The sequence below is a fragment of the Abramis brama genome (genome assembly GCF_963993115.1).
Source record: "Abramis brama genome assembly, chromosome: 21".
NCBI lineage: Eukaryota > Metazoa > Chordata > Actinopteri > Cypriniformes > Leuciscidae > Abramis > Abramis brama.
The window spans coordinates 4,878,769-4,895,934 of record NC_139983.1 but is presented as its reverse complement, the minus strand read 5'-3'; the positions used below and the strand labels follow the sequence as shown (position 1 = coordinate 4,895,934).

Here is a 17,166-nt window from a genome sequence, read left to right as displayed (position 1 = left end):
ATACGTGTAAGTGAGTGTGTCTTGATCTATAACATGAGATGGGCGCCACAATGTTGTCCTGTCAGTCGGATTTACAGCACATGAATTCATCAGTTTCTCCCGAAATAAATGCAAGTGGCCGGTGAACTGAGAAGAATAGTGTAAACTTTATAGTTACTTCCACTATGTTTGTCTGATATGAATAACACATGTCGGCAAATTATATTTGAATAGATTGTTATTGCTGCTTCCACAGACATCAGTGTGTATTTTACAAACTCCAAATGTATTGTTTTACTCGTGCTTATGTGTATTTAATTATCTGAAATCTAAAATAAACATTATGAGGTTGAAAACACTGCTTAGTTGTGATATATGACAGCGCTGAACGCGTCCGACTCTGGCTCAGCGCCAGCCAACGCGCGAAAGCAGTTTGAATCTGGCAGGGATGCGACGTCACTGAACATGCTAAATGTGGCACCGTACTCTCAGGGGCACAGACATAAAAATCCCATATATGAGGCCGTACCGCTCAAAAGGTTAATCATGCGGCGCCCGAGTGCATTTGACTGGCATAAAATCGGCATATGTCAGACTGACCGGCCGATCGCTGGTTATGGCCGATCACGTGAAAATTGGCCAATTCCGGTCACCAGCCGATCAATCGGTGCATCTCTATAAAAAAAATATATATATATAATATGTTTTTATTGTTTCAGCATGTTTATTATAAATAATCTCCCATTTCTGTCTACAATATAGCCTTTTCTTCGCACACTATAATCTTTGCACTTAAACCCAGATGATATGATTCGTTTAACATGATCAGTTATTCTTAAATAATCAAATATTCCTTCAATGAATTTGATCTAAGACTGTCTCAGAAAGTAAAGTAAGTGAATGAAATGCTTGCGCGCTCTCTTTTCAATCATGAAATGCGTCGGAATAAAATGTTTCTTTGTCTCATCATCATACAAGATTAATGTTGGGAAACTTAAATTGGTAGATTAAATGCCCTATTTGTGATCAATTGTACATGAATAAACCACAAAAATCCCGTGCTATATGGGCACTGCCATTGATAGAGTCTAAATGAAAGTAGTTTTCTGCTACCAGGTCATTTGAAGCTTCTGCGTCCGTGGTAAAGGCCTATTACAGACCAAATTAAAATATCCCGCAGCAAACAGAAATCCAGTTATTCAGATACAGAGGCCACTTGATGTGAACAAATGTAAACGCGCCATGTCCTTTCTGATGTTGATACCAAGTGTAAACACAGCCACATTCATACCGACCATGACATTAATTATGGGTATGACTACCCACAAACTGTAAAGAATCAGCCATTGCAAATGAGTTCATTTACTGTATGTAGCAAACTACCAGTCAAAAGTTTGCAATAATTAAGATTTAGAAAAAAACGAAATCTGCTCAAGGCTGCACAAATACAGTAACAACTGCAATATTGTGAACTACTATAAAACATTTTAAAGAACTGTTTTCTATTTTAATATATTTTCATATTATATTAAAATGTAATTTATTCCTGTGATCAAAGCTGTATTTTCAGCATCATTACTCCAGTCTTCAGTGTCACATGATCCTTCAGAAATCATTCTAATATGATGATTTGATGCTCAAGAAACATCATCAAACATGTCAACGGGTTGAAGCGGTTCAGTGTTGAACTTCATTCTAATTTATAACGTTACACATATTAAATTGTGTTCATCTTTGTGCTGAACAGTCATGTTTATTCCGTACTAGCGGGTGTTTTAGGAAACAGCAGTATTTAGTGCATGACATTCAGACTGCAGGCAAAAGTGGCCCAAATCCGATTATTTTGGTCATATGCGACTTTTTTGTGAACAGCACAATCCACATGGAATCTGAATGATTTTAAAAAAAAAATGTTTTACTCTGATTTAGACCACTTCTGTAAGGTTAAATACAGGTTATATGTTCTATCTATCTATCCATCCATCCATCCATCCATCATCCACAATGATTTTGCCGGGTAAGACATGTTCCTGGATCAACATATTTCAGCCAAGTGTCAAATGTAAATGTACAATATATTAAATAAAATAAGTGCCTCATGCGTCTTTCTTGATGTTTGGTTTCTAATGTCATTCCAAGTAGATCCATATTGTTTAATGTCATATATCTAAACTGTTTAAAAGATCCCTAGCTTTAGTTAATTGTCTCACCTCATCGTTCAAGTGAAATTAAACCAAATGACCCCCTGCTCCTACATTCACAATGCTTTCAGTTCCAACTCTGACACAATTCTCACGCAGCAGAGAATAACATCAGGATGCACTTAAAGCATCCTCTCTTAAAGCAGTGCACCACTAAGCCTGGTCAAAAGACGCTGGAGTCCTCAAAGACAGGCAGCGGTAATCCTCCTCCTCCTCTTCCTCTTCTGGAGAACAGCGATGACTAACCCTACGGCTGCAGAGCACATAACTCATGCAGATCCCTGTGTTTCTGACACGCTGGGACTGTGGTGCCATCAGGTGAGCGAGATGAATGTTGTGTCTGTAGGTGAGCGACGGTATCAATCACTCGTCTGCTTCACACTCCACACTCTCGGTTACAGACTCGCTCCAGTCGAGATGGGTTTTTAATTGGCCTCACTGTTTAGATATAGATCATGCTTTGATATGGATGATGATGGGGAAGGCTCTTTCTCGCACAGAACGCATGAACGTCACACGTATCAATCATGATCCAAATTACTTATGTGGCCTTCACGCCTAATAAAGATCAGCCATCGGTCCGTCAGCACAACCGTAAATACCGTAAATGGTGGCGTTATTCAAGTCAAGTCACCTTTATTTATATAGCATCTTATACGATGCGGATTGTTTCAAAGCAGCTTCACAGTAATAAACAGGATTATAACGATCAATAATGCAAACTTCAAGTATGAGACAAATTAAAATTCTGCAAAGCAGCTGTAAAAAGACAATAGTGTATTTATTCAGTACAGAGTTGATTCAGTTCAGTTCAATTACAGTGTGAAATTCATCTATTTTGAAATGAGTTTATCACAGTCTGCCTCTACCTTTCTATAGCCAGAAAGGTCTCTTCAATATGACGGATAAATTAAATAATGTTGATAAATTTCAATAGTCATGCTGGTTTGTCCTCATGTCCTCATTTCATATATGAAACACCTGTGATTCAGCAACTACCTGCTAATGCACTCACATTCAAGTAAAGTAGCGTTGTGCGTAAGTTTGGGTGAGTAAAGCCAGATGCACATTTATAATAGTCCTTTACGATTGTTGCTTGTCAGACTGTACGAACATGATCCTCGCTGTAAGCCATGTCACACTAGCCGCGTTTCCATTACCCTTCAAATTGCGCAAATTGAAATTGCGAATTGAAAATACTCCCAATGGAAACACGGAAATTTCTCAAAAACTCCCATTTATCGCAAAAAGGTTTTTACGCTCGCATGAGGAGGTTTTTCAGGCAATTCGAAAAAGAAATATTTCGCAAAACTGCAATGGAAACAGTTTTTGTGCATTTACAGTCACCTGACGTAGATGACGCGGTGTGTTTGGACAGAATATGAGACAAGAGTTCAGATTATTAAATTCATAAAAGACAAAAGAATTACAGGAATAATGGATTCTAAACCTCAAAGAAATGCCACAATCAAGACCTCGAAGCAGAAATGAGGGAGAAACACCCAGAAACACCTCATATGTGCCACTCCAAGTATAGGCTAAGGGTCTTTCCTTGCCATTAATGCTTGGATACACACATGCGTCTCCTTCGATTAATAATAATGGCCAGTGTGGTGGCTGGTATACATAAACCTACCAACATCCGTCGACATGATTTTTGGAATGACTTATCGCGAGAGGAAAAAATTACGTTTAGTCGCATAACATCGGTTAATGGAAACGGCATCATTTCGCAATAGTTTTTTGTCAACATTTAGAAAAAGTCGCAAAAGTTTTGCGCAAATCTGTAATGGAAACGTGCCAACTGTAAGATCTCAGTTGTCATTAATGCCAGACTCTACGACAGTCAAGATCAATCCAAACGCAAGAAAACTCGTCCGAAGTTTTACATCATCAATAACACGTTCAGTGACGGTGAGCTGCATTACATGAGAGATTCAAATAGTGGCTACAAAGAAATCTCTAAAGTTCATTTTGGGCATGGCTTGTTTGGAAAATGAAGACAATTTGACGGTCGTCGTATTAGTCACACTGCAGGACTGAGAGTCAAATCTTCTGACACCGACAGAATTTCGTCTGAGGTAAAATTTTATTGAAACGGTGAACATGTCAAACTAACGATCAAAGACTTCAGATTTTAGCCTAGGATCAGAGGAATCTTTTAGGATTTGCAAAATTTGGCCAAATCGTGACCAAAATCATACAGTGTGAACCCGGCTTGACGGCAAAACGCACAAGCAGTACCTTCAATCCCCTGAAGATGGCGATATCCCTTCTTTTCTAGCAGGAATAAACTGCTGCAGAAAAAGTTAGGTGCCATGCAAAATGTAATGAGTAAAATGCATTACACATCACAAATGTATTGGAGTAAAGAGTACATATACTTATTCAAAAAATTTAGACAAGTAGAGAGTAAAAGTTGCTAGTATCTTTGATACTCAGTACAACTACAAAGTAGCCAAAAAGTTATTTTTACTACTTGAGTATAGTAACTGATTACATTTACTCAAATACTTTACACCACCACCAAAGAGACCTTAATGTTTATTGTTAAGTCTTTTTAAAATATGCATCATATTTTCTTTTATGTACTAACAAAAAAAAGAAAGTGAATAAAACAATAATATGCAGTCAGTAAAGCAAGTCTGCATGTGTTCTGCACACAATGAAAATACTAAATTTAAACTAAATTGCTTCTTTTACTTTTGTTCTATGGGGATTGTTATTTGAGATCTTTAAGACATACTGAAGTGTTTAAGTGATGGTTCATAGTGACCACATCTGTCAATGAAAACACCATAACAGTGTGTAGTACACTGATATTTAAGTCATTATGCATTGATGATCTGTCCCTCCAAATATTGTGTGAAACTGAATTGCACAAAGACTTTAATATTCCTTTGAAAATTGAACAGCATCTGGGCGTGAAACGATAAGAGGGTGCGCAAATAATGCCAGAATTTAGGAGTGAACGTTTCAAATTCTCGCTGAAATGTTTGAACTGATCACCTGCAGCAATTAAAACAGTATTTCAAACAAAGCATAATGGGAATCAGATGAAGGCTCTTTCTTCAATTCAATCACAGTTACACACTGAGTTGTATTATGCACACGCCTCATGCTCTCTCTGCCTTACACAACATCTATACTTGGATACATATACTGGATGTGCTATTTATACAGTAATCTCTATCCTACCAGAGACACTGCACATGCATGACGTAAGACTTGATTTCAATAATTTTGAGCTTTGACTGTCATATCAAAGTAAACAATATATTATACTGTACAATATGTAAACGTGCTCTGGTCATTCGTAGATCATTTATTATTGGCCTTAATTATCACATTTATTTAGAATTTCCATAAACACAGATGATTGCAGATACGCTCTTCTCAAAAATGAAGAACATGTAAAAAAGTGAGTAAAACTGGTGTCATTTTATTGTGGTCAGAATCACAAATTGAAGATTGTTTATCATAATAGAAGAAATTACAAATTTCTTTGAACAGAAGTATCTAAAACCTGACATGGGAAGGAATTTGGTCAATAATATAATAAAATATAATACAATATAATATAATATATAGTTACAATTATATATTCTTCCAAGTTATTGAGTATTCAGTAATATACAGTAGACTCAATTATGGACACAGTTGTGAAATTGTTTAGGGTGAATTGAATTCTTATTGAAAATTGCATGGCTCAATATAGAATAGAATGTTCACTATAGAATAGAATATGCATGTCAATGTCTATACAAGAAAGCAATGTGTGTTTCCACTATTTCTGTATTACTAGATCAGATACATTGGGCTTTCACTCATAGTGTAGAATTATAATATAGATCATTAATTAACACAAAATAAAGTGCACTTTGTCTCAGTTCTACACAGTGTTGAGAATAGTCTGTGTACATACAACGAAAAAGAGAGTTTGCTTCACTTAACCTAAAGTAGATGGACTGTTTTTTATCTTGATGCTAATTTTAAAAACATTTTTGGCTACTATTTAGTTTGTCTTTAAGTAACATTATAAAAAAGATTCCCCTGATTCATAAACAGTTCTTTCTCAGAACTTTAGCTAATGTTCTCTCAAGGTTCTCAAAACGTTAACATAAAAACATTAATTATGCATCGTTAATGAAGCGTTTTTTCTTAAATGTTTTAGTTGGATGTTCTTCTAACATTTTCTTACTATTTGTTTCAGAACATTCAGAGAACATTCAAAAGTAACATTCCCAAAATGTTTGAAGAATGTTCAATGTTTCCTTAATGTTCATATAACCAAGAAACATATGCTTTAAAACATTTGAATAACAGAACGTTTTGAATGCCTAGAGAACATCCAGAAACGTTTTCATAACTTAATTGGAACAATAGCAAAACGCTCTTAAACATTTTTGGGTTACACTTTATTTTAAGGTGTCATTGTTACAGTGTAATTATATATTTAAGTACTGAGTAATATTAAGCAACTACATGTACTTACTATAGGGTTAGGGTAGGATTAGGATTTGGTTGAAGGTTAGTTGCATGTAATTATGCATAATTAACTGTTATTACTATGGTAAGTACATATGTAATAAGGACACTGTAAAATAAAGTGTTACCCATTTTTGTGTTGGCTGGGTTGTTACATTTTCTGTCCTTCGCATGTGCAGTTTCGGTTACACTTTATTTAAAGGATTCCGTGTTACAGTGTAATTATGCATTAAAGCACTGTGTAATAATAATTAACTACATGTACTTACTATAGGTTTAGGATTAGGATTGAGGTTTGCTTTGGGGTTAGTTGCATGTAATTATGTATAATTTATACAGTAACTACATGTAACGTGTAACATGGACACTGTAAAATAAAGTGTTACCGCAGTTTCTTACAAATATCAGGATCAACTAATGTTATTTCAGAGTTTGATGTTGACACATGATTAAGATAAAGAAACAAAAGTATGAAAATCAAATATGCAACTCAAAATATATAGGCAGGGGTGGGGAACGCTCATACAACTGATGTTTAATGAAGGAAAAATGGCTACTGTATTTAAAATCACTTTCTTCTGAAGGCATATCTGTGCATTCATCATGTAATACAGCTTATCTGCAGTCATCTCAAGAAAACAGAAGTTTCCCAGCAGCGCACAGTTATCTCTACAACTCTCATAGCAATGAGGAAGTCGAATAGCCCAGCCTTACAGTAAGTCCAACCCAGAAGCATATGGACTCTACTGTAGTGCCATTTCAAACAAGAAACCAAGCCTTAGAAGCTTCTGGAGAAAAAGCCCAACAGCTCGTGACCTGAGAGACATGTTTACCTCTCACTCACAACATCCACTTACATTAACCACAGATATTCCAGCAGCATGTGCAGAGAGACGTCCAACACACAGTCAGACAGTAGTGATGTAGTCTGGCTGATACAGAGCAAATCAACTGCAGTGCATTAGGAAAAATTATCTTCTGAACTGAACTTCACCCTTTCAAATGTGCTCGTTTAACCGTACCTTACATTATATTACTTCTACTGCAAGAAAACAAATATTTTCTTACTCAATATTTTGGTCTTGTTTTCCAGTACAAATATATAAACATTTATACATTTACATGAAAAGAAAATGTCCTGTTTAAAAATGTATCAATTATATCTAAAACTAAATTATGATCCGTACCCTGTTGGCATATATATATATATATATATATATATATATATATATATATATATATATATATATATATATATTATCACTTAAATTTTACATTTCTCAGAAAAGAAGACTTAATATGCAATTTTGCTTCTCAAGTAAATGTATCTTCTTGACTTAGATATTTGTACTGGAATACAAGAGTAAGAAAATCATTGCACTGTAAAAATGTTTTGTCCTAAAAATCTAAATTATCAAGTTAAAAGGTGTTATTTAGTTATTTTTATTATGAATTATGACTAAATCAACCTGATTACATTTTGTTAATCTAACAAAGCACGACATGTTTCCCTCTCTTTGTTTTTAGAATAATTATATTATTATAGGCTAATTATCTTAAGATCCAGTAGCCTATAATAGCCTAAATAGCTCCTGGCGGTAACACGTGCACTGTAAATAAAACTTGAAATAAAACACACAGTGTAAGAGCTCAACCCAGCCAGAAAGATAAAACCACGAGTGACCCACCAGTATGGAAATGCTGCCTTCGCTCAAACTTTCCAATCGCTCCTGATTGTATGTTCCCACGATCTTCCCTTCGCTCACTTGTTCTCCTGTTCACTCGCGCTGGAAAGTTCCTCTCGCCTCCTGTATGCTAATCATTCTTCACACGATGAAGGAAGACGGAGGAAGAGGAGAGACAGAGACAGACAGACAGACAGAAGGAGAAGGAAGAGAGCAGTTGAAGGCAGGCAACCAATTGGCCTGGAGCTAGCTCGAGAGAGAGAGAGAGAGAGAGAGAGAGAGAGAGAGAGAGAGAGAGAGAGAGAGAGATGGGGGGGGGTAGCACCAATGAGGAGGAGCGAAAGGATGCCGCCATAGAGAAAGGAAGAGAGAAAAAATCAGCTGTGTGTGAGTCAGAGTCGAGATGTGGAGCGCTTACCCTCAGCGTGATGCCTGTATCCTCAGCTCTGTGTGTGTGTGTGTGTGTATATGTGTGTGTGTGTGTGTGTACTCCTCCACCCATCCGCCGAAACAATACAGCGCGAGCCTCCTGGTACCAGAACACGCGCGTTTGTGTGTGTGTGTATGTGTGTGTGTGAGTGTGAGTGAGAGAGAGAGAAATAGATTGGAGACTGCGCGAATGAGAGCGTTTCGGATGCGTTTCCCTTCTCTGTCTCGTGGACTGAATTGTCTCTCTTCCTCGCTGTGTGTGTGTGTGTGTGTGTGTGTGTCGAGCCGCAGACTGTATTCTCGAGCATCACTGCCTCCCATAGGCCTTGTGCTCTTCCAAGCTAACACAAATATGCTCTAAGAATGTTTTGCTAACGGTCAAGAAACCGTTAATTATTGTTCTCTAAAGGTTTTTTTCTTTTCTGTTCTTTTCTTTTTTCCAGTTATACAAACGGTAAAGGAGCATTCCGTTTTCATTCTGTAAACATTACCCAGCTTATGTAGGCTAGGCTAAGAGTGAACTTGGCCATTTGTTAAAGTCATAAAGTTCAAGTTTTGAATGTAGTTTATATGTCTATGTGGTGTTTTTAATATGCTTTAAGACAAACCATGTGTAAATTCATAAGTCGACACCATTGCTGAGTATTTTCTCCTTAAAACTGCAGTGAACCTAGCCTGACTACGTCAGACTTCGTACTTCCGCTCAATTTCAGTTCGCTTCTGTACTCAGTCTGAGACAGTGACCTATCTTTCCGTTTTCCTCCGGCCTCAAAACAGCCGGCCAATCAACGAACAGAGGGCGGGCTGAGAGCCGTGACGTAGACGCTGATTGTACCGGATGCGTAGATTTACTTCACATAATCTGCAAAAGTCGTTCACAGCCATGTTCACTCCGGTATTTCGCTCGATGGTTTTGTTTTCGCATCATACATGTGTTTACAGTGGAAGTTAAATGTGGCTGAGCATGCGCATAACACATGTCATAACCAAACATTATGTGATTGGCTTACAGGTAACCAATGATTTTAAACTTCAGACAAGCGCCCCCCCCACCGCGAGAAAGAAAACACTTTTCAATTATGCCCTTCCAGACTCTGTCTACAAAGCAAAGCGAAGTAGCAGATTTTGGTATTACCAGGCTACAGTGAACCAAAGACAGTCTCAAAAACACGGTTTGAAATCGCTGGTGTTTCTGACGTCACAAACTACCTTGTAACCAATCAGGGTTGCGTTTCCTGTACAACGACGTAACTCGCTGATTAACTACCATAGTACAATGCATTGTTGAAGAATTCAACTAGCTAGTCACGACTGTTTCCCGAAACCTTACTGTTGCAAATTGGTAGTTCAACCACGTTGGTTAATGATGTCACGCATGTGGTGGAGTAATAACTCCTTTTAATGAATCTGCTTGAGATCGAATTAATGCTATGTTTTGCTATAAATTACGGACATGTCTTCTGAGGACTATCTCATATTTTTCTCAGTTATTTGCTTTATTTCCAGATTCAATCATCATAGGCTCGTTCAGTGTAGAGTTACATTCAAGATATTTTAAGGCATGAAGAATTTTTTTTTCATGCAAAATTCTTTTGGTGATCAAAGATGAGTTTTAAGGGATACAATTATTGACTACAGGGGAACTTTAATGTGTCTGGCTTCTGGTGTCACTTCCAGTTAAAACATATGCTGCTTTAACATATAAACATTTATCAACAAACATAAACAGAAGCTCAACCAAACCTCTTTCTGAAGCTCAAACATGCTGTGTCACACGAGAATGAACCTCATTGGCTCTATTCTACTTGAACTTCTGTTTACAACAACTGATGTGTGAGTAATGAATGTTTAAATGTAAATAAAAGCCTATTAAATCTATTCATCATATAAAGCGATCGAGTCTCTTCAGAAAATTTGGACTAAATCGCTCAATCATATGGATTAGTTTTACAATCTCTTTATGAACTTGTGTCAGTTGTGTATCTGTAAATGGAGGGACAGAAATCTCTCAGATTTCATCAAAAAGATCTTCATTTGTGTTTCGAAGATGAACGAAAGTCTTACGGGTTTGAAACGACATGAGAGTGAGTAATTAATGACTGAATGAATGTTATAATTTTTTTTATTCCATTAATATAACTTAATAAGAACATTGGCAGAAGGTTCTTGGAACATGTTTTTGTTAGCTGGGTTCATGCTTTACTTGGACTAGTATCAGGGAATCTCAAAAACACATCATTTTCCTGCAGAAGAGAGAGAGTGGTGCGGTGTAGCCCGTCTCAGCCCTCCACGACTCATTAATGTCCTCCTCACTCAGGACTGTGAGCGCTGGCAGAGCACCAGCAGTGTGGAGCGCGAAGATAACTGGCTTAAGAAGCAGCCAATTCACACCGCCAGCCAACGTCCTCTGCTCCGGCAGATATATCTGTCTCCTCCCAGACAAAAGCCATGCTATCCATGCATCCGCTCCACGCACATTCACCACGGGTCCATGTGTTGGGCTGGTAAGTGATATCCCAGCTAACAAAAACATGCATGAAAAATGTTACGATAGCGTTCCCATTTAGTAATGCAATAGTATTTCTGAATGTTTTCTGATCATTCAAAACGTTTAAATTGCTTATTTATGCAAACGTTAGTGAAAACATTAAGGGAATGTTCCATTTTGTGATTTCGCAAACGTTACGAGAATGTTACTTTTGAACGTTCTCTGAATGTTTTGAAACAAATGGTTTTTAAAAACGTTAGACAAGCGTCCAGATAAACTTTCAGGAAAAAACAACATTCCTTGAATGCTTTTGTGCTAACGTTTGGGGACCAGATGTCTTTTTGATTTTCGAAAGAACGTTTGTTAATAACTTTGAGAGAACGTTCCCTGTTAGCTGGGATGCTGCTAATTTAATTTGAGGCCATTCTTCATTTTAAAGGAGGGCAGAGGAAAAGACAGTGGTTTACTACAGGAAAGGATTGCACTGTAACTCTTATTTCATGACAGCATCAAGACAAATTTGTTTGCAAATATTAGAATTTTGTTTTTGGTTTAAAAATTATTGGTTACAAATTAAATATGTTTTAGTGATAAACAAATCAGATTTTCAGCATGTGTGGCACTTGTCTGCTACATGTAAACTAAAGACTATGCTATAATGAATCTTATTACACAAATATATTAGTATTGTCTCTCAGTAGATTTCAATTCTACTGTTATTTCTGTTATTTCCGCTATTTCCTTCATAACTAATAAAAACCTTTCTCATTTCTCTGTTTTGGCCAAATTCTAAGGCCTGTATGTATTCTATGCAGAAAAGAAAAAAGAAAAGAAAAAAAAAGATGGTGGATAATATAAGAGGATTGACAATTGCAATCTCTTTACTACCGTTCAAAAGTTCAGGCTTTTTTATTATTATTCAGCCAGAATGCATTCAATTGATCAAAAGTGACATTTATGATGTTTCAAATAATTTATATTTAAAATAAATGCTGTTCTTTTGAACTTTCTATTCATCAAATATTCCAGAAAAAAAAATGTTTCACAGTTTCCACAAAAATATGAACACTGATTTTCAACATAATAATCATAAATGTTTCCTGAGCAGCAAATTAAATCATCATATTAGAGTGATTTCTGAAGGATCATGTGACACTGAAGACTGGAGTAATGATGCTGAAAATTCAGCTTTGATCACAGGAATAAATTACAGTTTAAAATAGATTCACATAAAAAAAGCTATTTAAATTATAATAATATATCATAATTGTACTGTATGTTTGACTAAATAAATGCAGCCTTCTTTCAAAACCATTAAACTTTTGAACAGATGTGCAATTTATTGAACTTTTGAAAAGTTGACTATTGTACCTGATATTCAGAGTGCTTTGTATATCCATGCTTACAATATAACATTTTTAGCTTAGCTACATATCTATGTTTGCTTCCTTTGAAATCAGTGCTTGCATGTATGGTTCTGCATGTGAGTCGTGCTAATGAGCGGCAGCATAATGTTCCAAATCACTCATTTCTGAGGTTCGTTTTTAGCTTTTACATGTTTTAATTTTGTCACGAAATTGCCATTCTATTCTCAGTTTTTTGTCATTTGTTTTAAGTGATTATGAGTTTCAATTATTAATGCTTTAAATGCCTTTAAATTTATTTTTGCTTCCGACAATGCAGTTTATTTATCTTTAATCTACTGATGCTGAAAAGAAAAATGATTAAATGAGATTAGAAGGTGATTAGAAAATATGATATCCGTGAACACACGACATAAAATGACAGGGAAGTGATTAAAGATAAAGTGCTTGGTTTTGCGTGAGATGGAGTGGTTGTGCGTGGATGATCACTGAGCTGTTCGTCTTCCTGACAGTAAGTTGTGTGGAAACTGTGAAACACGTGTGCATGAGCTCTGCTCATCAGTCAGAAGACGGCAAACATTCCCCGTGTCTTACTGACACAAGAATGCATTCACAACAGTATGTGAGCATGCTCTTTTTTTCTAAACATCAGATTTAGAGGTTTTGAGAATGGATTCAGTAATATATATCATTACATATTGCTAAGCTAACAATGTGATCGTGACGCGTGTTTTTTCCCCCAAACCAGTTCAGTGGAAATCCCGCCTTGCAGCTAATTCTAGATAGATAGATAGATAGATAGATAGATAGATAGATTAAACGAGACACATGTGGAGCTAATTGAAAACTAAAGCGACTAACAGAGTAATAAGGTCAAACTGAAATGAAACTCAAGTAACAAAGTCACAGGAACAAAATGTACGTCATTAGGACACGCCGTGTGGGAGGAGTACTGTCAGGGTTATGTTTGGTTTCTGAGTGTGTTTGTTCCTGTGACTTTGTTAGTGATATTGTAAGCATGAAAATACAAAACATTCTCATTTGATTATTTTTTATTAACTGTTCTATATTGAATAAATTATACTACTGTTCAAACGTTGTGGGCTATAAAGCCAAGGAGAGTGGCCGGACTGGTTCGAGCTGATAGAAAGACAACAGTAACTTGAGTCTCGATTTCTGCCGTGACGTTCAGATGGTAGGCTCAGAATCTGACGTAAACAACATGAAAGCATGGGTCCATTTTGCCTTGTATCAACAGCTCAGGCTGCTGGTGTCGGTGGTTTAATGGTGTGTTGGATATTTTCTTGGCACGTTTTTGACCCCTTAGTACTGAGCATCGTTGAAACGCCACAGTCTACCCGAGTATTGTTGCTGACCATGTCCATACCTTCATGACCACAGTGTACCATCTTCTGATGGATACTTCCAGCAGGAGAACACACCATTACTCAAATCTCAAATGTGGTGGATGTGATGGAACGGGAGATTCGCATCATGAATGTTCAGCCGACAAATCTGCAGCGACTGTGAGATATTATCATGTCAATATGGACCAAAATCTGAGGAATGTTTCCAGCACCTTGCTGAATCTATGCTATGAAGAATTAAGACAGATCTGAAGGCTGAAGCGTTGATGGCAAAGCGGTTCAACCCAGTACTAGCATGGTGTACTTAATAAAGTGGACAGTGAGTGTGTGTGTATATGTATGTGTGTCTAATATATATATACATATACAGTACATGCATATACATACATACACATACATACATACACACACATATATAGCATTATATTCAACATGGCTCTGCAACATGATTTAATAAATAGCAGTTCCAGCACCTCTACTGCAAATTGTAATTTAAGTACAGTAATATCTTTGTTACTAGCAGCAACACTAGTGCTAAACACAGCATTTTCCTATTTTCTAAAAGCATATATATTTCCATAAGTTCTCTCACAGAATTTAAGTTGTTACACCGACTACATACAGTACACATGCACATCTGCATTGTGCCAAAAATAAAATGTAAAATTTATTTTAATTTTATTGTTTAGTGGTTAAAAAACTGTCACTTTCATTCTTCTCACATCCCTTTTGCATTGACACCAGTTGTTTCTGATAGAAAGCAATGCTTTGGCACGCAGAGGAGTGGCGTGGAGCGACTACAACCCAGAGCTGTGAGAGGAGCAGCCCTGGGAGAAGGAACATCAGCCCATGTTCTGACATCTTATCACCAATATTACGCTGAAAAATAGCTGAAGCACAGCTGGAAGTTGGAGATTGTGAGAAATAGAGGAGATGACTGTAAATAGGTTTGTGTTTTGAAGGAGCGGGGAATTCTGGCTTTGAAATGAGGGGGGCTGTACAGCTACAGCACACTAATATTTTAGGAACTAGGTCAGGTTTTATAGTGCGCCACACAACAGACAGCGAGCAAAAATAGACATTTAGTTCACATGACATTCGTACCACTTACAGCTGAAATCAAATACGCCTGCCAAAGATTAGTGAATCGAACGTTACTGGATTCGGAGCGTAAATTCACCATAGCAAAGATGATTAAATGATTTCATGCTCACAGTAACTGAGGGATGCAAAGTACTGAAATAACAAGCAGTTAATTTCAAGACTGGCAATCAGAATAATTCCCTTATTTCGACTTTTGCATTACAAGTGAGCATGCAAGCGTTTACTTCAGCATTCTATTTCGGGATTGAATGAATAATAAAAATGTATTTAAATTCAATGCTTTTCATGCAAGCATGGCTGATTTGATACAGACTGAGAGTTTCATGCACACACCAGGTTTCTGAAACAAGAATCTCCAAGTGTGTTTCTATAGTGAGACGCAGCTAACTTTGGCTCGTGGTCTGGCAAGGTTCTCTCAATGTTACGAACAATCATTATTTCAGTAACGTTAAGTCTGGTCTTTAATAATGTTCTCAAAATGTTATTTATACACTTTTTTTCTCTGGAATATTTTAGTTGGACTTTTTTTTTTTTCATTGTCACTTCTTGTTTCAGAATATTTAGAAAATATTCAAAATGTTCCCTTAAAGGAATAGTTCACTTCAAAATGAACTGTCATCATTTACTCACCCTTAAGTTGTTTCAAACCTGTATGAATTTATTTCTTGTGCTGAACACAGAATAAGATATTTTGAAGAATGTCGGTAACAAACAGTTGATGGACCCCACTGACTTCCATAGTAGTAAAAAACAAACTTAAAAACAAACAAACAAAAAAAATATCTTCAACTAATATAAATATATTTAAAAAAAACTGGATGCTTTGAACGTTCTGAACTGTCACACTTCCAAAGATGAATACGAGTCCAAAGATGAAGTAATTTAATGACGTAATCCACACAGAATAACAGTGTGTCCAACACAAACAACAACTGACAATGAACTGAGAAACCAAAAGAACTTAAGTAGTGTTAAAAACAGGGTTAATTAATGAAAAACAGCTGAACTAAAAGAGCTAATCATATCAGTAACCATGGTAACAAAGGAGTGGCGGGAAAATCAAACAAAGGAAACCAGGAAACAAATGATAGCCTATACAAAGTCCGTGAAAACAAAACTACGATAAAAGCAAGACAAGAACATTCAGAAATAATGTTTTCATAACTTAATGGGAACGTTAGCCAAATGTTTTTACAGTATATTTTACTGGGATGAAGGCCCCCGTTTAGCCCTCTTGCTAACCGTTGTCAGATGACGGTATAATAAAGCATGCAGACTGTTCCAAAGCACAGCGACATACTGCGAGTGTGAACTCCCCAAAATAAACATCTGTGCTAATAACGTTTCACACACCTACTCGTCCAGCCCCCTAAACAAACACGCGAGCACAACCTCTCTGTCTCTCTCCTTTGCTGCCTCCAAACCCGTGGCATATGACCTTCTGTTAAATAGATAAAGAATGCGCTTATCAGTCATGCAAATGAGGCTGAATTCATTTTGCACAACAGATGGTCTCATAGATAATGATGATGGAGGAGAGAAAATTAAATGTCTCTTGTGCGGTGGTCATGGCAACGGAACCCAGAGTAATATCAATAACAAGTACGGCGCATAATAAGGTTGTCAGTCCTGCTAATCAAAGCCTAAGCTGGGGAAACCCTCGCAAGTTTACCACGGTACTTCTGATGCTTCACTTTTAGTTCAGACTTACAACATCTTGCCTGATGCTACTGACGATACTGAAGACGTTTTTTCTTAAAGAAAGAAAAAACGTTTTTCTTAAATCAAGCCAAGTCATATTTATTTATAAAGCAGCTTCACATGAATAAACAGGAAAATAAGAAATGTCAGGCCAGATTTCAGCTTGAGCCAGCACAAACCCTCTTTTGGTGTTAAAAACTACTGTCAGGAGGATTTACTAAAGACACGCAGTGAAAAATTAGCGCTGTAAAGACGTGGACTGGGTTATTTTTGCAGCTGATCTTATTTCCCTTTCAGACGCAGTATTTATGGGAGGAGATTGAAATGAGTCATGCAAGGTGATTTACTACGGTTTGGGCT

The 17,166-nt window shown here is 36.8% G+C and overlaps 1 protein-coding gene across 3 annotated transcripts in view; it reads right to left on the bottom strand.

The window, feature by feature from the left end:
• The window catches only part of myt1lb (myelin transcription factor 1-like, b), a 167,409-nt gene extending 158,915 nt beyond the window's left edge, over positions 1-8,494 (bottom strand). For all 3 annotated transcript variants that reach the window (XM_084096011.1, XM_084096013.1, XM_084096012.1), the window contains exon 1: positions 8,357-8,494. The gene's annotated coding sequence lies outside the window, so the exon portion shown is untranslated. The remainder of the gene's footprint in view (positions 1-8,356) is intronic.
• Between the last annotated feature and the right edge of the window lie 8,672 nt (positions 8,495-17,166).